Here is a 20,286-nt window from a genome sequence, read left to right as displayed (position 1 = left end):
TAGCTGCTATGATATGATACAGAATCCTTTTTTCTTATTCCTATAGCACTCTGCTCCTCAGAAGCTTAGATTTAGGCAGAGAATGCTGGTATAAGTAAACACACGTGATGTCATAACTATATTTAAACAAACATTGTTTCACCTTTCAGATGGTTTTGGAGCATGGAAAGGACTTTCGCGTCTTCTAGAGGTCTTTCCTGAAGTGTGATTGGGTGGTTTCACTGGGAGGGACTGGTGACAATTGGTGTTTATGACACTGAATTGCAGGGTGGGGAGCATGGACACCTGTATCCATGAAGCAGAAATGCTATTGTTACTCTCAGAAAGGACTGGGGTATAAACATTGCGGTAGGAAACGCCTGCATAGGAAACTAGCCATTTCAATTTTATGATGGCTACTGATGACACCATTATCAAATGAGCTTCGCTTTTGTTGGATCTCATGCCCACATCGAGAGGAAGCAATGGGAAGGAGGCCGAGGAGGCTTATGCTGCTCTATTAATTCCCCCATGTTGTGTCAACGGTGTGGACCCAAGCCTCCATGAAAGTACGGCTCTCTTGGGATGGTGAAAATTTTTGCTGGTGTCCCTCTGGAGTAATCTTTTTAATATCTAGAGATCTCAGCAAGGTCTGTGGTGCCTCTTAGGATGCTGGCAGAGTTGTCTGCGGTCCTCTTCACAGGAGGCTGTTGCTGATTTCCATCCCATAGACGTGCGCAGCGCCCTGTCTATCTCAAATAACCACTCAAGTCTGACCTCTGTGCCTACTTGCTAAGATTTGTTTTGTAGGAAAAGCAACATAATAGGGGAAGCGCATCAAGGCAGAAAGGGGTGGATTTGCAGAAGGAAGAGGGAGGGCAAGCCAGGGAGAAAGATGGGGAAATTGAAAGAGACAGAATGTTTTGGAAAACGTGCGGAACAAAGGAGCTAGTGTGACCCGTGCCCTCTTGCGAAGGTCTGCATCAGCAGTAATGAGGTTCTGTTGTTGGGCATTCAGCCTTGTAAATGGGAGCACCCGAGAGCCCAGAATGGGGGTGGGTGGACCAGAGTTGGAGGGGAACAATCTTCCTTACCCGACTCCCTGACCTTGGGCTGCCAGGAAACCATTGAGCACAGCCACAGTCAGACGCTGAGACAGGAGGCAGTTTAATTGCACAAGCCGGGGCACCATGAAAAGCCTTTTCTTTTTAAAGGTAACTCATGGAATTAAGTTAGTCATTTAACCTTAGACTTAATGTATGAATCTAGACAGTATGAATACAGGTAGAAGAGTCCTCTAGGAACCGAGTGAGAACACGAAGGACAAAGAACCTCCTCACCAAAGGAACAGTTCTTTATCATGAAAACCACAGTGTAAGCCCACTGTTACCATCTCCAGCAATTTCTTCGAAGTTCTTGTTTTTTAGCTACCACATTCCATATTTCGGTGGATCTCAGGGTTAATTTAGTGTAGCAGCCCAGAGTAAGGATTCTGGGCACACAAAACCGGGCTAGAATGACTAGCTTGGTGTCATTAGGTATCTGGCTCAATCTACTGAAACCTCAGTTTCCATGTTTAACACATAGTAAGCACTCAATAAATGTTAATTACTATGATAATGGGACTCTTAAGAAATTATAATTTAGATCATGGTATTCAACACTTTTTGATTTTCAATCTTAGATTCAGAGGTGATTCATGGCAAGGACCATGTTTCATTTATCCCCTTGTGGCTAGCTCTTTTTTTTTTTTTTTTTTAAATTTTATTTACTTATTTGACAGAGAAAGACACAGTGAGAGAGGGAACGCAAGCAGGGGGAGTGGGAGGGAGAAGCAGGCTTTCTGCTGAGCAGGGAACCCGCTGGGCTAGATTCCAGGGCCTTGAGATCATGACCTGAGCAGAGGCAGGCAGACCCTTAAGGACTGAGCCACCCAGGCAGCCGCCCTCCTTGTGTCTAACTCTTAACACAGTACCTGGCACTTAGAAGGAGTCAGCGAATGGCTGAATGACTGAATAGATGAATGCATGAAATAAAAGTTGTTTTATAGACATTTATTTTTCAGTTGAGTGATGGCTATGCAGCAGAGTTTTAAAGGAATGCAAGTTTTAGACACACTTTCAAAAAACAAAACTGGCTCAAAACCTTTTAAAAACCTCAAATGAACTTTTTAACACATCAGTAACTGTGATCTCCTTTAATGTAAAACACTCTTTGTATTTTTAACTACATTAATTTCCAAAGTATCTTGGAATGCTGATCCTCTGTGTCATCACTTAGCTTTTACCAGGTGTTTTGAATTGAATCCCTATAGTTTTCCATCATGAGATGGCATAAGATATTTTTGTCACTTAGATAACTCTCAAAGAATAGAAAACTTGTGAAAATGTCATACTAGGGTCCTCCAAATTTTTGTGGTCAAAAATATGTATTTTGTTTCCTCATAATATGTGCTGTTACTACTATTGTGTTACCCTAAACAGTAATTCTATATCTAACTATATTTAAATATCGAAGCTAGTGGTTCTCAACTTAGGATCAGATTTTATTCTAATAACTTTTATTTTATGTTGATTTCCCGGAACATGGAGCAGTTATTCCCAAAGAAATTATGGTCTGCACTGGGTATTGAGTCACTCTATCTTGTGAAAAAACTCTTTGGTTATTAATAAGATGGGATTAACAGGGATATCGTAGTGTTTGAGAAATATGGACAGTGGGCACAGACCACTTCTGTTGTGGTCCAGGCTCTGTGAGCACTAGACATCTGACCTTAGACAAAACAATGATCTATAATTATGCTCGACAAATCATCTCAATTTCAAATGAGTTTTAAGTACCATGTACATAACATAAAAGTACACAAAACCTAAGCATACACCTAGGCGAATTCTTATAAGTTGAATACATGGATGTCACCAGGAAGCAGATGGAGAAATAGAATATTAACAGCCCTCCAGAAACTGCCTCCTACCTCTTTCAGTAATTAGCCCCCTTAGTTTTCCCTTAGTTCGTGAACCTTAAAAAAAATGGAATCATAAAATACGTACTCTTTTAGCTGGAGTCTTTTCATCAGTGCGATATTTGTGTGTTCATTTTGTTATGTGTAGTTGTAGTTGGTTTAGTTTCATTATTATATATAAATTTAGCATCAACCTGTTAATTTCCATAAAAGAAACTGCTGGGATTTGATTAGAATTACATTGGGTCTGTATTTCAATTGACACATAATTGACACATTTATATTATTAAGACTTTCAACCCATATACATGATATAACCTTCTATTTATTTTGGTCATATTTAATATCTTTGATGTTTTTAATTTTTGGTATAAAGTTCTGACATGTATTTCATTTGATGTATGTTTTTGATGTCATCCTAAATTATATCTTTTAATATAATTCATTTTCTGTTTTTTATTTTAAATGTGTATAAATATAATTCATTTTAGTTTGTTGATGTTATATTCAAAAATATTAATAAACTTACTTTTTACTTACGGTTTTCTGAAGACTCTTGTAGTTTCTACACAGAAAACCGTGTAAAAATCTATAATAATCACAGATTTATTTCTCCCTTTGCATCCATATACCATTATTTTCTTTTCTTGCCTTCTTGAACTAGTTAAGACCTCACTTGAATGTTGAACATAAATTGTTATAACTGATTTCATACAATTGGTTCTAATCTTGTGAGAAGGCTTTTAGTAATTCACCATTAAGTATTATGTACTGTAGGATTTTATGGATACTCTATCAGATAAAGGAACCACCCTTCTATTCCTCTGTTGAGAAGAGTTCTAGAGTAATGAATATTGAAAATTATAACTGTTTTTGGTTGTACTTTATAAAATTTCTATGAGAAAAAATTAGTCAGAAGTTGCTAGTGAAGATGTCTAAAAATCTGTTTGCCCTCATTCTAATTTCCAGTAAATAATTTCTTAAAATTTCAGAACATCTCTTATTCCTCTACCACACTGGTTTATTCCCTTACATTAAACCTATAAATGGCAGCAGTTTCTGTTCCCCAAACATCAATGTATCACTCAGAACTGGGGTGGATGAAGGGGGTAGGATTTTACTAAAAGAGGCAGGTGAAAGTGCACAGACTATATTTAGGAAAATTCCTGTAGTCATTATTTTCTGTGAACCAATGGAGATGGGGCCCTTAGGGAAAAGGCTAGTTTTCAAGACAGAATTGGTTTATTTGAGAGTATAAAGTATGGTGGCTAAAAGCTTGAGCTCTGGAGCCTAATGTCTTGAATTTAAATCCTAGCTCTGCCATTTGCAGACTATATTATCTTAATAATTTAATTTCCAGTTGATTTCAGACTTCTCATTGGTAAGTAGGCTAACAGTTTATGAGGTCGTAGTAAAGAGTTTGTATGTAACGTACTGATGACAGTGTTTGGCACATAAGCACCACCCAAGCAAGTGTTTACCATCATCGTTGTCATCATCATGAAACCAATAGTAGTATCACCGTCTGCTTTCCAGAAAACAGCTGTCCAATTATCCCACTGCTAGAACTGGGAGAAGGTGGAAGAAATGAAATATTAAGGGAGATGTGAATTTTAGTGAAAAGCAGCATCCGATGTCGTCCAGCTATAGTGGGACTACTCATATGGGGTTTTCATATTTGTGCTTTCTAATTACAAGATAACTTTATCCATAATATTTTTACTTCAAATAACGTTCCTTTTTCTGTTATTTGCTATGTTATAGATGTATATTGTATAAATTTCATCAATAGGAACAAAATAAAGCTACTTAATCACCACCATTTCAGTCTCTTTGAATTTGCTTGTTATGCAGAAGAGGTGGCTAAGTTTAAACCAAAGATGCACACTTTTCTATTTTTGTACAGATTTGCACACTCTGGAGCCATCACTCTCAGCCTTCTTCACTTTGAATCTTGGTGGAAGCATGTTACTAATTTCTCTCTGTGGAACGTAGTAGAGGTGATGTGCGGCTAAGAAGCATATGTGTCTTCTCCACATCTCTCTCCCCATCTTTTGGCTGCACAAAGAGAAGGTTACAACCAGAAAATGAAAGGAGATTTGATCCCTGAAAGATCACGATGATGGTCTCTTAACTGGGAAAAGCCACAGGGGATGGTGACATGAGCAAGGGACACACTTATTTGCTAAGCCTTTGAGATTTCACTGTGTATCAGCCACAGCAGATAGCGTTGTTTTAAAGATTTTATTTATATATTTGACAGACAGAGATCACAAGTAGGCAGAGAGGCAGGCAGAGAGAGAGGAGGAAGCAGGCTCCCTGCTGAGCAGAGAGCCCGATGCGGGGCTCGATCCCAGGACCCTGGGATCATGACCTGAGCCGAAGGCAGAAGCTTTAACCCACTGAAGATAGCATTATTTTAATAAATACAATATTTTCTCAGTTTCAACTGCTCACGATGTGGTTCCGTTTCCTGAGGAACTGAAACAGAGGAATATTATCTCATGGATATATAACGTATATTTATATTTAAGATGATATTTAAGAGATATAGAGAAGACACAATTGAGTATACACAATATTTCTCCATTTGTCTGAGTTTAGTTAATCAACTATCTCTTTAAATAATGAGTTTGTAGTCATAATCTTTAGTTATATTTTACAACTGATTTTAAAGATGAAAACTGCCTTCAAACTCTTATAAAATGATACGAAAGACCACCCACCATTTCTTTTGTTGACAGTTTTTTGTTTCAATAATTTTATCTCAAAAAAGGCTACAGAGAGATCAGATTGTAAGGGGCATGTGCAAATAACCAAAGATTATTTAAATGTCTTCTCAGGGCCTGGGTCCTTATCTAGAAGACATCTAGTTTCATTGAGTCCAATTATGGCTTTGAGAGGGTAAGCAGGTGGTACAGAGGACCTAGACAGTAAGGGATTTGAAGTTTCTGGGAGGAAACACAGAAAAGGGAGGGACAGCTGCTTTGTGGACATTGTGTGGAGGAGCGTCAAAAAATAAAAACTGTGTAGTCTGCCCGTGATGGAAATTTGAAACACAGATATGCCACAGACGGAAGTCTAAAGCTGTTTGTAGTGAGGTGAGCAATACAGACCTCTTCTTTAGCTTGCCTGACAAAATGTTCAGCTTATTCTACACTGCTGGCTAATGCTTTAATTCATTAAAAAAAAAAAAAAAAAAGACTTCTATATTTGATTTGCTATGCTTCTAAAACAGAAATAACATATAAAGACCCAGAAACATCTGGATTATGGAAATCTATTTTATTTCCTTCCTTTTTTCCCCCTGCAATTTAAATTCAGGAAATATGCCTAATCCTATAACATTGAAAATTGTGTTTGTAGGGCAAGTAGAAAATGAGAAATTCTAGGAGATTGCCATACATTTGATATTTCACTCTCCTTCCTTTTCTTTCATTTCTATTTGTCTGTCCTTCTCTTCCTTTCTATTTTTTTATTTCTAAAACTACTGTAATTTTAAAATGTGAATTATGATTATGTTAAATACTTTCCTTTTCATGACTTTTTTGGTTAATATTTTAGCTAATTGGAGAATGTAGGCATTAAAATTTTTTCTAGAGTCAAGACCATTACTTACTTCTTCATTAATGTAACGAGAGACAGCACAGGACCCCAAATCAACCTTGATCGGTAGAAGGACAATTGGACAACTGGCAGTGAATCCTTTCCTTTCCTACCCAACAAGAAAGCTGCTTCTTTGTATCAGCTCCCCAAGTTGTATGGGAGATGCTTCTGATCACATTGCTGTGCATGGAATTATGTAAAATCTGAGTATTGTTTAAACTGGAAATTGAACTGATCTACTACCAGAAAAATAGACTTTTGGTGGGGAATATTTCACTCCAATCTATTCACACTTATTCCAGTCTATTCAAAATTCTATTCAAAATAATATAAACTGATAAAGTACACAACTGGAAATCTTGCCTAGAAATTGAAAATACTTAGGAAACAATTTTTATAGGAACTAAAACTAAAAATAATTTTAGGTTCTTAAATTGCAAATAACAATTATGAAATGCTTCAAATTACCTTTGACACCAGATATATATTTTTCTTTATTGCTAGAATAAAGCTTTGGCTGTCCTTTGTGACTGTCTCAATCATTTTCATCCTATTGTGTTGTGGGGTATTTGTGTCATGCATTTACATTTTAAAAGTTGTAGTCTATGCAGTGTGACTTTCAAACAATTGACAAACCTATTCCCATGTCAACCCCTCTGCTTAATCAGCAGTCACTTTATTCCCACTCTTTTCAAAGGCACTTGAACTGCCTGAAAAGCTAAAGGACAATTCAAGTGAGTGTGCTGGGCTGGTCCCCTCCAGTGTTCATCCATTCAAATTCGTGCATGTAATCTTCTGGTGAAGAAAGGTGGTTCAGCGACACCATCACAGCTATTTAGAACAGATGTCCTAAAAATAAAGGCAAGAAAGTTTCCTTCTAGAAGGAGGAGTTAATTTTTCTTATTCTGGGTATGTGAGTGTGTAGTGGTTGTGAGATGAAGGATAAAGACTGAAATTCGGGAAAGAAGATTCTTTAAAAAGGCAATGCATGATCCTACAATCTCTTCTTTGGCAATCATATCCTGAGTGGTTTTGCCAAGTATCGTGCTGCCCCATCTATCACTTGTTAGATTCTAAAGATCATCTCCACCTTACTGATTTAAATATACACTCAATATCATCCAGAATCCTTGGTGCTTAAGGGCTTAGGCATGAAACAAAATATTATTGGTGAAAAGATGAGTTTTTATTTGTCTGTTGGTTTCACTGCAGACCATTGAATGCCAGTAAGCTTAAGGCCCTTGAACTTTTGAAATAAAATTTTAATTTTTACTTGGGGAAGCCAGATTTATCTAAAGGTAAATATAATGAACTGAAATACAAATCATTTTGGATATGAATAAAATATTCAATTTAAGAAATTTATTTGACCATGTGTCAGGACTTTAAAAAAAAACTGGAATTGATGGGAGTTATAACATGAAGCTGAAACTGAAGAAATGTATGTGCTTTCACAACAGACAATTTTATGACAATTTCAATTCCCAATTTAAGGTTGTTTTATAGTGGACTTAAGAACAAGTTGGCTGTGTTTAAAATGTGAATGTTGACATATTAGAGAAGAAAACATTGATGACAAAGGACACTGAACAAAGGATGGCGGTAGTTACGTTGACGTATTCCCAACCGCTAACCATGAGACCAAGATCCAGCTGTCACAGTGTCATTGTCCACAGTGGGAAAAGCACAATTTTAGAGTCAGACATGTTTGAGCTTGGTTTGGGTCATTAGCTGTGTAACTGAGGGATATTATTTTATATCTTTGGAGCTTCAACTTCCATTATTAATAAAAGTACCATTTTTCCCCCCAGAGGGCTGTTTTGATTTATACCTGATAGCTATGAATGTTTTTCACCCAAAGTCTTTATCTAAATACATTATAGTAAATATTTGTGAATAAGAATAAATCATTTCTACTTCAAAGATATTTTATTGTGATTAGTTAGGTATGTTTTGTCATATTTAAGATGTGTTTTCTTTTCTGAAAATGGCAAAGTGTGAATTTCATTATTTTCCCTGCAATAACAGATTTATGGTTTCTACATTGTGATTATTAATTTTATCAAATTTTGCCTGCTGAATTTAGGTTGATTTTCAATCCTGCTGTGTTTTGGCTTGTGGGGTTTAGGATGCATTTGTCCTATATATTAGACACGGACTGTTTGGGGTAATTTGGCTTTTTTCTGCTCTCTTTTTATTTCATCTGAGGCTTTAGAAATGGCTGGAATTAAATAAGTTTTGGGATTAGGGGTCAGAGGATCCCAGAAAAGACTGAGGGAAAAAAAATGCTGGATAGGGTCTTTGGATGAGATGTGTACAGGAAACAGATTTCAATGAAATACATGAAATCATTGCAAGTTTTTTTTTTTAATTTAAGAACTAATTGCTATGTTTTTGGTTCTCTGTGGCAACTATAATGTGGGGAAGCTGACATGACAAAAAAGGATGTTGTTAATTAGATTAGGAATGTATAATAATATGCTTATAAACATTTCTCTAAACATTCTTAGAAGCATGTCATTCTGACTCCTTCCTTTTGGCAAAACTCTTTTGACCCCAGAGACTCTTTCCTCCCAAATTTAACCATGATGTCTTCCACCTTTTATGTTTATTACTACCCTGTACTGTTCACAGTTGACAGGTTCAGTAGGTCCCTGACATCACCATGTCCTACAGCCCCACACAAACTCTGAGCCTTAGAGTTCATAGTCTTATCTTGTCCCTCTTGCTTTCCACCACTCTCGTGTTAGATTCCTCTCATCCAGTCTTTGAGGTTAAGTGAGGCCACCGTCCGGGAGAGCCTGAGGCCCTCTATGTTGGGTTGAAGACCAAGCTACTCTGTATGTGTATCACAGAGAGTATAAAGCACTACTTCCATGATGTGGGTGTTTTGCACTCAAATTAAATCTGAATAGTTTTGTCAGCATGTCCATATGGTCAAAAGAACTGTATGCAGTTCACCAAAATGCCAGTTGTCAGAGTCTTCCAACACAAAGATTATTGGTGAATGTTAGGATTTTTCTTTTTTTTTTTTAAGATTTTTTTTTCTTCTTCATGTTGGTAAACTAAATCTTTGGTAAACCAAATTCTCAAATACTGAGAGTGATATGTAGGATCTCCTGTTTACAAGTGATATAGTTTGCATTTATTAGTATTACTTTTCAGTTTTTCCTAATGTGAAATCGGTTATAAAAATGCCTTGCAGTTGATTTCTTGGTCAAAGCAGAATCATTTTCCTCAACAGTAGTATGGGGATACTTGATAAACCACCTTCTAGAGGTACTGAAAGGAATTGAATAATGTGCTGAAATCTGGATTTATTCACAAACACGTTACAGGCTGTATCATGGTGATGCATGTCAGTTCAAGTTACTGTTTCTTTTGTCTAAATCAGTGTTGAGCCACGTCTCTCTGTATATGTAATGCTACTTTGGTAACAGCTTTTTTATACTAAGCCAGAACTCATTTTACCTGGTGGTTTTATTTTAAATGTATGAGCTTTATTAAATAACATTCGAATAAGTAATAGAAATTTAACTCAAAGAACATGGAAAGAAAAACCATACAGGCACATTCAAAACCAGATGGAATCTGACACCTGACAATGATTAACAAGTTGAGCAGATTAGATCTGAATTCCTGTAAATTACATTGAAAGACAGAAATATTTTTATTAAAAGCAACTTCAACAATTTAACAGGTCTATGAGATTTGAAAAATATTTTGATTTATTTACATACCATCAATCAATATTAGGATAGGCTGAAAGCGTTTGAACACATCATACAAAATGGGAAACAAAACTAGTCAACTACCCCCAAATTTCATCTGACTGAAACCAGGCTTCTTTTGGTATTTGAAGCACCAAATTATGGTTGAAAAATATCCATTTTGAATGGATATTTAACCTCATGTAGATATACTACTAATAAGTAAAGCAATAATATTTTATATTGATTGATACTGGGTTTGATTTATGAACCGGTTGCAAAAGTATATCTATCTCTAAAGTAAAAAACCAAACAACCATTTAAATCTGCTGTCTAAATAACTTTGATTGAAATATTGAATACAGTGTGATGCACTCAGATTGAGTGCCCACACCCGCAAAGTACGGTGAGCTGCACATTTTCCTACTTAATTTTGCCTCATGAAGACAAGCCTGAATCTATGATTACCTTTTTAAGAAAAACAATCTTTTCCAAGAAACCATTTGAATATTTAAAAAAAAAATGTAGTGATAATAAAGCCTCTGACTGGCTTGGTTAAGCATCCGATTCTTGGTTTCAGCTTGGGTCATGATCTCAGAGTTGTGAGATTGAGCCCTGTATTGGGGTCTGCAATGGGCGGGGAACCTGGTTAAGATTCTGTCTCTCCCTCTCCCTTTGCCTCTCCCCTACCCTAAAAAATAAAATTAAAAATTGTAGGGACATTAATATAACTTGTTATTTACATAAAGAGTTTGCTATATCCTATAGTAATTTGTAATTTTAAAAATCTACATCAATTTTATATAAAACATAATAAAGTTTTTTTTTTTTTTAATTTGACAGACAGAGATCACAAGTAGGCAGAGACGCAGACAGAGAGAGAAGGAGGGGAAGCAGGATCCCCGCTGAGCAGAGAGCCTGATGTGGGGCTCGATCCCAGGACCCTGAGATCATGACCTGAGCTGAAGGCAGAGGCTTTAAACCACTGAGCCACCCAGAGGCCCCCATAATAAAGTTTTTAAATTGTTACGTAAATCATACAAAGCCCCAAAATGTATCCTGATGGATAGTCACAGTGACTGCCATTTAAAAACCAAACAATAGCACAATTCACTGTACATGCAAAAGGAAAACTAAACTTCGAAGAGATACCCTTCTGTATAGATAATGGCTTTTTCTCAGATAAGCCTGTCTTCTGAAAGATAAAACAATTCTTTAATCTTTCATCACCTTTTCTCCTAAATACATCCAGGAGATAATCAATTCAGAATTAGTGATGAGGTGAATGCAAGGGGAGCTTGTTAATATGTTTGCTGCCCATTCCCAGAATAAAACACGTTTTCTCGACAAATTCTTTCATGGCATTTTTATCTTCAAAATTTTATTTAGACCTAGTTCTAGAGATATGACAAACAAGTAAAAAGTAAAGTGAAATAAAGAAGTAAAATAAAATAATAAGTTCGGCCTTCAAAGCATGAATTCTTCCTCTAAACAAATCCTCCTTACTGGAATCTGGCTCAAATTATATGTACATTGACATATCTTGGGTAAGTAACATGAACAAAACACAGTATCTGGGTAAATAACATGAATAAAACACAGTATTTGGTTGAGATAGAAGCCCTCTTTGAATGCTGTTTGTAAGTTGAAGACTTTGCTCACTCATTGGATAGATTCCATTAAACACAGCCAGAGTAATATATAGTGTGGTTATATGAATTTGCTGTAATGGACATGCAAATACATATTTTTCACATATAGTATACAAACATCTCAGCAGAACAATTGAATAAATGGAGCCAAAACATCAGAAAACTGGCAAATGTGCAATGGATTACCATGGCTTGATTCCACACCCCAAATATAATGAACATTTAATTCATTTGATGTCTTTTTCTTATTGGAGACACATTGGTAGAAGGGCATTTGAGTTCACAAACACTCAATTATTTGCATGTTAACCAGATTTCACAAACTTCCACCTTGTGAACTATAATGTATGTAGTAGAACTTGCAGACTTTTACCAGTGCAACTTTTTGTTTCTCTTCTTTTTTCTTTTTATAGCTTTGCCTTTCAAAGTATGCACCACTGAAGATTTTATGTTTCATCCTCATGTGGCAATTTATATGTAATTATAATTATCACAATTTTAAAACTAAAATTTTAATTAATTTTTTCGAAGAGTGCCAGGTTAACATTAAACTTCTAATAGTCTTCCCTGAATATTATACTTCATTAACTTCTATATAATTCTACAAACTAAAATATAGCAAAATAATTTTTAAAAAAGTCTTGATTTGTGTAGCTTTATGGTGTATAAAGATCATGCATTTATTCATTTACCCAGTAAATGTCGGTTGAGCACACAAAATGCCACATACTTTGTTAGATTCAGAATATAAAATGGAGAGAAGAAAGTACTAGCTCCTGCCCTCATGAAACTTTCAGTCCAGTTTCATAAAATCCTCACACACTCCAGTGAAATGGATACCATTGAAGTCTTTTAGCCTCCCCCAAAGTAACTGGACCCAGAAATTCATTCTATCATTTACCTGATGCAATTCTATCCTTAAACAACATATTTTTGGTTGTGCCTATTTCTTTTTGCTTTTATGTAAATGGAATCATCCTCTCAGCATTCTTCTGTGGCCCACATTTTTCATTCATAATTGTTTAATTGTTTTTTATATTTTCCATGTTGGTTTGCATAGCTATAGTTGTCTATTCTCACTGCTATGTACTATAACCATGCAACAAGTTCTTGATCAAGTCTGCTGCTGGTGGATATTTGTGAGTTCCAATTACCCCACATCTTCACCAACTCTTGAAATTATTAGACTAGCAATTTTTTGCCAAAATGGTGGAGTAAAAACATATCTCATTGCAGTTTTAATTAGGATTTCCTTAATTATTAACTAAGTCAGGATTTTTCACAAGTTTATTGGTTATTTATGTTTTAAGACTTGTCATTTGTCTTATTTTAAAGTGTTTTTTTTTTTTTTCAATTTTCCTGTTGACTCGTACATATTCTGTACTATATATTTTCTGGATACTAATCTTTTGTAAGTAATATGTGTTTTCTAAATATTTTCTTCCAGTATGGCTTGCCTTTCCACTATCTTTATCGAAACATAAGTTTCTGAAAGCTCTTATTTATTAAATGTTCTTGAAATTGGTGAAGTCTAATTTATCAATATTTTTATACATGATTCTTATATTGTGCCATGTTTAAGAAATTTTCTTTACCTAAATTTATAAGGATATTCTGCTATGTTGCCTTCTAAAAGATTTAAATGCCTAGTTTTTCCAGAAAGAGTTTTTTTTGTGAAATGCTTTGTAGGGATCAAATCTCTGTATATGGAACTGATTGTTGAAGTACCAGTGTACTGAGTAATCAGTTTTTACCCCAGTGATCTTTAATGCCAGTACTGTCATATACCTGATTTCTCCTTTGTCCCTTTTGGAGAGAACCACTGATGGGATGGATGTTGACTCAAACCCTTTATAGTGCTATCTTTGTCATGTAGATGGTATCAAAAGGAAAGCTCTCAATAGTTCATCATGCACCTTTATTGCAATTTGTTTTTACACAACTCACACATTTAAAAGTTCTTTTTTATTTCTAGTTTGCTAATATTTGCTTTTTACCAAGCTCCCCTTCAATGTCTATTTTATACATACTCATAGATTTTACAATGTTTAACCTATCTTGCAGTTCTGGAATAAGCTTCATCAAGATTTTATTCATTTGATATATAGCAGGATTCAACTTGCTGATAATTGGTGTAAAATTTTTGTATCCATGTTTGTGATTGAGATTGTCCAGCAGTGGTTTCTTTCTTTTGACCCTGTCAAGCTTTGGTTCCTTTCCTGACCCTTAGGAAAGGAATTATGCATGCTTTTGCCTCTTCTATCTCTTGGAAGAGGTTATAGGACATTTTCATTTTGAATTTTGAGTGTCTATTATGCTTGCCAGTGAAGTCATCCTAGACAGACAATTGTTGCATTTGTGGTAATTTTTTCTGATCTATCTTCAGGTTCACTAATTCTATATTGGGCACATATGTTCCAATGTGGCTAATGTATTTTCAATTACAGCTATTATATTATTAATTCTATAATTAATTTATTTTAAAATCTTTTTAAAAATTTCTTATTCTCTGGATTTTCATTTGTCATTTTTTAAAATATGACAAGCATATCTGTTTTAATATTTATTTATTAGATAACTCTAATACTTGCAGATCTGTTTCTATTATTTACTTACTTTTTCTGGTGTCTTTCATATTTTCTTATTTCTTTGTGAGCTTTGTTTTATTTGGCTGCTTGTTAGTCATTGCCTGTAGAAAACTGAGAGGTTGATCAAGGTTGAAGATAGACATGACCTTCTGCAGAGCATGTCTTTGCTTCTTCTAGTTTCCCGAGGATGCAAAGAGTTGGGGCAAATTCAAATCATTTGTACTTCAGGTTGTGTTATCCATCCAGAATTAATTTGCTCAGGGGACAAATTCCTTTAAGAACAATGTGTGATCACAACTATGAAAGAATTTTTTTTCCCCTTTCTTCCTTTTTAACTCAAAAAAAAAAAAAAAAAAAGCACCTTGTGTTCAACTCCAAGATAACCTTGTATGGATTTCTTATTGTTGGGGGCACAAGGAGAATTTAGATAATGTATAGCCCCTTGAAGTCCCAGATTAATTTGGAGAAGATTTTTGTAATATTTCTGTAGCATGGTGTTAAGTATCCAAAAGTACTTCATTACATAATTATGCAGATAATTCTCAATAAACACTTATTAAACATTTGATTTTTCATTATACTTTCAAATTTGAAAGCATACTTACGAATGCTTTGATTTTGTTTTGAACACTTCCCAATACATTGTTTATTTATTATGAACCCTAAATAAGTTTGTACTATACACAATGCAACAGTTTTTTAAATGTTTAGATTTAAAGACGTGTAAAACCAAACTCCTAAGAAATTTTCTATTTTGGGAAGAAAGAACATGTTGGAATAAGTGCAGCAGTGAGTCGAAGCTGACACAGCACATGGATTGTGAGTTCTCTTCTCCTACCCTCATGCATCTGACTGCCTGGCTGCCAGACACCAATATTTTTAAATCATTACAGGAGAAATATTCTGAAAAGCAACCAAATGGATCTTTACATACACAGATATCATGCAAAAATCCTTCTTTAGTATTGGAGATGTGATTCTGCAGAGTAACATGGCTTCAGAGTAAGAAGGAACTTTTGAGGGACGCCACAAGGTGCTCAGTCAAGTGAGCAGCTGACTCTTGGTTTTGGCTCAGGTCATGATCTCAGAGTCCTGGGATGGAGCCTTGTGTTGGGCTCTGTGCTCAGTGGGGAGTGCTTGAAGATTCTCTCTCCCTCTGTGCCTCACTCTGCTGTGCAGTCTCTCTTTCTCTAAAATAAATAATTTTCTTTTTTAAATGTGGGAAGGTCTGGCTCTGCAGGGTAGTTGCTTTGATGAGATAATGTGAAGATCAGAAAGGATTGATTTGATGTTTGTATCTTTTATATCATTTCTTATTTTTAAGTTAATTCAATTCCATGAGTAACATAAAAATATATGAATGCATTTGAAACATTACAAAGAAGGTTAATTTCTATTGGACTTCCTGCACTACCAATCAATTCTTACATCCTTTCTGTAAGTTTATGGTTTATCTGTACACAATTTTGTGTGTGTGTGTGTGTGTGTGTGTGTGTGTGGTGTGTCTGTATGATATTTTATTTAGAAATATGTGTGTGTTCACTGGGTAAGGGAGTATGTTGGACAGTTAGGAGAGTAGGCTTGGACTACCCAGGTAACTTCAGGCAAGTCACTTTACCTCTCTAGGACTCATCAGTTAATTGGGGATAATAACATTACCAATGAAACCAATGTCATCTTTTGAAAAAGTTAGTATTATTCATAATCCCCCAAACCTGGAAGCAACAAAGATGTCCTTCAATAGGTGAATAGATAAATAAACTGATAGTGGGATGTTATTTAAAACTGAAAAGAAATGAGCTATCAGGCTATACAAAGACATGGAGGAAATTTCTTTATTTATTTATTTAAAAAAATATTTTATTTATTTATTTGACAGACAGAGATCACAAGTAGGCAGAGCTAGGCAGGGGGTGGTGGGGGCGGAGCAGGCACACCGCTGAGCAGAGAGCCCAGTGTGGGGCTCGATCCCAAGACCCTGAGATCATGACCTGAGCTGAAGGCAGAAGCTTAACCCACTGAGCCACCCAGGCACATGGAGGAAATTTAAATGCATATTCTTAAATGAAAGAAGCCAATCTGAAAAAGTTACATGTATGATTGCAGCAATATGACATTTTGGAAAAGGCAAAACTATGAAGACAGTGAAAAGATCAGTGGATATAAGGGATGTCAAGTGGGATGAAAAGCACAGAAGCACATTTAAGGAGGTAAAACTACTCTATATGGTACTATATTGGTAGATATATGTCGTTATAGATGTGTCCAAACCTACAGAATGTATAACACTGAGAGTGAACCCTAATGTTAATTGTGGAGTTTGGGTGATTATGATGGGTCTGTACAGGGTCATCAATTGCAACGAATGTACCATTCTGGTGAGAAATATTGACAGTGGAGGAGGACATGCATGTGTAGGAGCAGGAGGTATACAGGAAAATCTCTGTACCTTCTCAGTTGTGTTGTGAACATAAAACTAACTAAAAAATAGTCTATTTAAAATAATATTAAGTAGATAAATGTCTTTCAAGAGAAAGAAAAAAAAGGATAGACTAAATAATAGGAAAGAGAAAAGGGAATATTTATAGATACAGTCAAGATTTGAATATAATATGATAATGTTGCAAACAATTTTAGAGCATTAAACTTGAAAATTTAGATGAAATGGTTATTTCCCAGAAAAATATAAATGAAAAAAATTTACTCAAGAAGAAAGTAAAAAAGTAAATAAAAAAGCAGAAAATATTATCTTTACTTTTAATGCATATATAGAAAGACACATAAGTTGTGAAAGAACAGCTCAATTAATTTTTATAAAATGAATATAACCATAAAATCAACACTTGGTGACTGAAAGGTATTAACAGTCATGACTTGCCCTCTCCCTTATGCTCCCTTTGAGTCACCAATCTCCCAAGAGTGACTTGTATCCTGCATTTTTATAGCATGGATAAGTTTTGCCTGTTTTTGAACTTTATATGGATGAACTCATACAGTGAGTTCTTATCTTTGGCTGGTTTCTATTGCTCAATATTGCATCTGTGAGATTCATCTCTGTTGTGTGTAATTGTGGTTTGCTCATGCTCTTTGCTCTACAATGTTCCATTATATGAGTATATTTGTGATTTATTTATTCAACTGTTTGTGGACATTTTGAGGACTTCCCAATGAACATACTTACACATATTTGTTTAGAAAAAGACTTATGAAACTTTGTGGGTATGTAAACATAAATGAAACATATGTGTTTCTTCAGTTTGGGTAGATACTGACAATCTTCTAAAATTGGTGTACCTATGCTTACCATGCATAATGGATGAGGAATTTTTTACTCTTTAACTGTCTTTATTTATCAACCCTACAGTGTTAAGATTCATGAAAGATGACACCTTTTATCCCATTCATTCCATTATATTTTCAGTTAATTTTTTAATTAACTATTAAATTTGATATTGACATTTAGGCAATTTATTTCCTTGAAAATCACATTGTAGTGAAATCAGTTTACTTGTTCTTCTCTGAACACCATCTTCTTTTCCACAATTCTATTTCTTTATGTGTATGATTACTTCTGCCAAAAATTTTCCTCTCTTCCTTGACTATTCCTTGATAAGGGAAGCTTTTCCCAAGAGACGTTGTAACCAAGCAGGGGCCATTATAGCACAGTCTTGAAGAAGATAGACCTTAGTTGGTCATCTTTGCTGCTCTCAAGGAAACCACCCAACAGGACAGAGTGAGCTTTAATTCAATTCTAAAACTACTTTGGTTGTTCATCCATCTGCATATTTTTACATTCACTTAAATATTTATTGGGCAACTATTGTGTACTAGAACTGTGTTATGTGAGAAAAATCAGACCCAGCTTCTGTCCTCATGGGGCTTACATTTGGTGATACATACATACATTTTAGAAATAATAACAGAATTAAATGTCAAACTACAAATTGGATAAGTTGTATAGAGTAGAGGCATAACAATTTAAAATGGAAACATTTTCCTAGTCAAGAAAGTAAAAATATTTGCAAAGAAGTTCCAAGTGAGCTGAAATTTTAAAAGTAAGCATGTGAAGAGGAAAGAGGAAAGCATTCCTTGCCTCCTTAGAAAAGACCCAGTGAGCATCTGGAGAGAAGAGCAGCAGCAGTCATTCTCAAAGCTTCTTCATTACTTAATACATCCCCAGAAAAGAAGGGATAGGTTGTTTTCCTTACAAATAATAACTGGCAAGGATGTCAGCACCTGAACAGTGTAGAGCTAGTGCTCAAGTCAGAACAGAGTACCCAGGCTCATAAATGTCAGGCTACGTATTAGTGTTTTACTTAGGGGAGACCAGAAAGCTGCGGAGTTTTGAATAGGAAAGTGGCAGGCAAAAGTCACACTCTAGAAGGTACTGCAGTGACTGGGAAAAGGACTTGAACCATGTTGACCACAGAGGGTTTCCAGCTTTGCTAATGTTACCATGAGGCGAGTAGGACCTGGATATTAGTGAATATTAGTGTGATGCATTTGGATTTATTTTATTTTACTTTTATAAGGGTTTCAAGATTTAACTGCAAGGGTGACCAACATTTTCTCTGATTCATCTCAATTCCGTCTGCTAGAGAGACTTACCCTCTAAGCAAAATGTAAATAACTACCTTGTGGAAATGTGTCACTTTTAAACAAGTATCTATTAAAGTGCACATACAGTCATTCATAAAGATAAGTGCCCTCCCTTTACGTTTCTTCTTCTTCTTCTCCTCCCCCTACCCCTTTTTGAGAGCTAGACTTTTGGCCAACATCTACAGATGTTAGAATTTGACTATAAGATGTGTACAAATTGGCATTCTTTCAAAACTACTCCACGCTGAAAATTTGAAGCCAAACTTTGGTCTCAAGAGAGTCTTATCTCTAAAAGTGAAATGGAGTTGTCAGAAAGAACTACACACTAAACTGCTAATTAATGAGCTTCTAAATATGAGATAAATAAAATCTTAACTACACTAAAAGAAAATTAGCCTTAAATTGCACTGGAAAAGTTAAGCAGGGTGATGTATATATTAGAAAAATTCTGGAACACCAAAAGCTTTCAAGCGAATAGAATATTCTTGATCATTTCTGCTAAAAACTCAGCACTTCTCCAGTGATGAAAGATTTATTTTTCACTTCTGGCAATTTAGTAATTATTAACTTTTCCATAATTAATGAGTAAAGCTGAATCACATGTGGGAATCTAATTTTTATTAACATGAGGCTTTTCATGTTTTCAAAAATAATTGTCTAATTTTTTCTCCAAGGATTAACAATTAATAGGTAATTTCAACATTGCTGTGTTCATATCTCCTGAGATTATTAAATGTGAATAACTTCTTATAAACAGAATTCTCTGGGGTAGAATTTCTCATCCTCTGCAGCTCCATGGAACGACACATCCCAAGAGAACTGTGAATTTGGAAATGGCAAGAATTAAGCCCAGACTTGTTCAGTGGGGAAGTGTCTGGTGTTTACCAGTGGAGGTGACTTCACCACCTACCTTAACCTTCTGTTGAAGGGTCAGTCTGAGTCTGGTGATTTCATCTTATAAGAACCTTAACATTTTAGAGCTAGAATTGAAAATGAGAAGAAAAAAAAAAAGGCAATCTTGTCTTACATTCTTCATGTGTAATAAAATAAGTGTTAACAAAACAAAGCAAAATGTGAGTGGGTGACATTCAGAGCACCTTCTCTATCTTTACTAGAGAACCTGAGATTTCTGGGTTTCTTCTATATTCAGTCATATTATGATCTTTAATGCTGAGCACTTGAATTCTAAA

This window comes from Enhydra lutris, unplaced genomic scaffold (genome assembly GCF_002288905.1).
Source record: "Enhydra lutris kenyoni isolate GAN:26980312 unplaced genomic scaffold, ASM228890v2 scaffoldscaffold3, whole genome shotgun sequence".
NCBI classification, from domain to species: domain Eukaryota; kingdom Metazoa; phylum Chordata; class Mammalia; order Carnivora; family Mustelidae; genus Enhydra; species Enhydra lutris.
The sequence above is the reverse complement of the archived record's forward strand: the minus strand, read 5'-3'. Positions refer to the sequence as shown.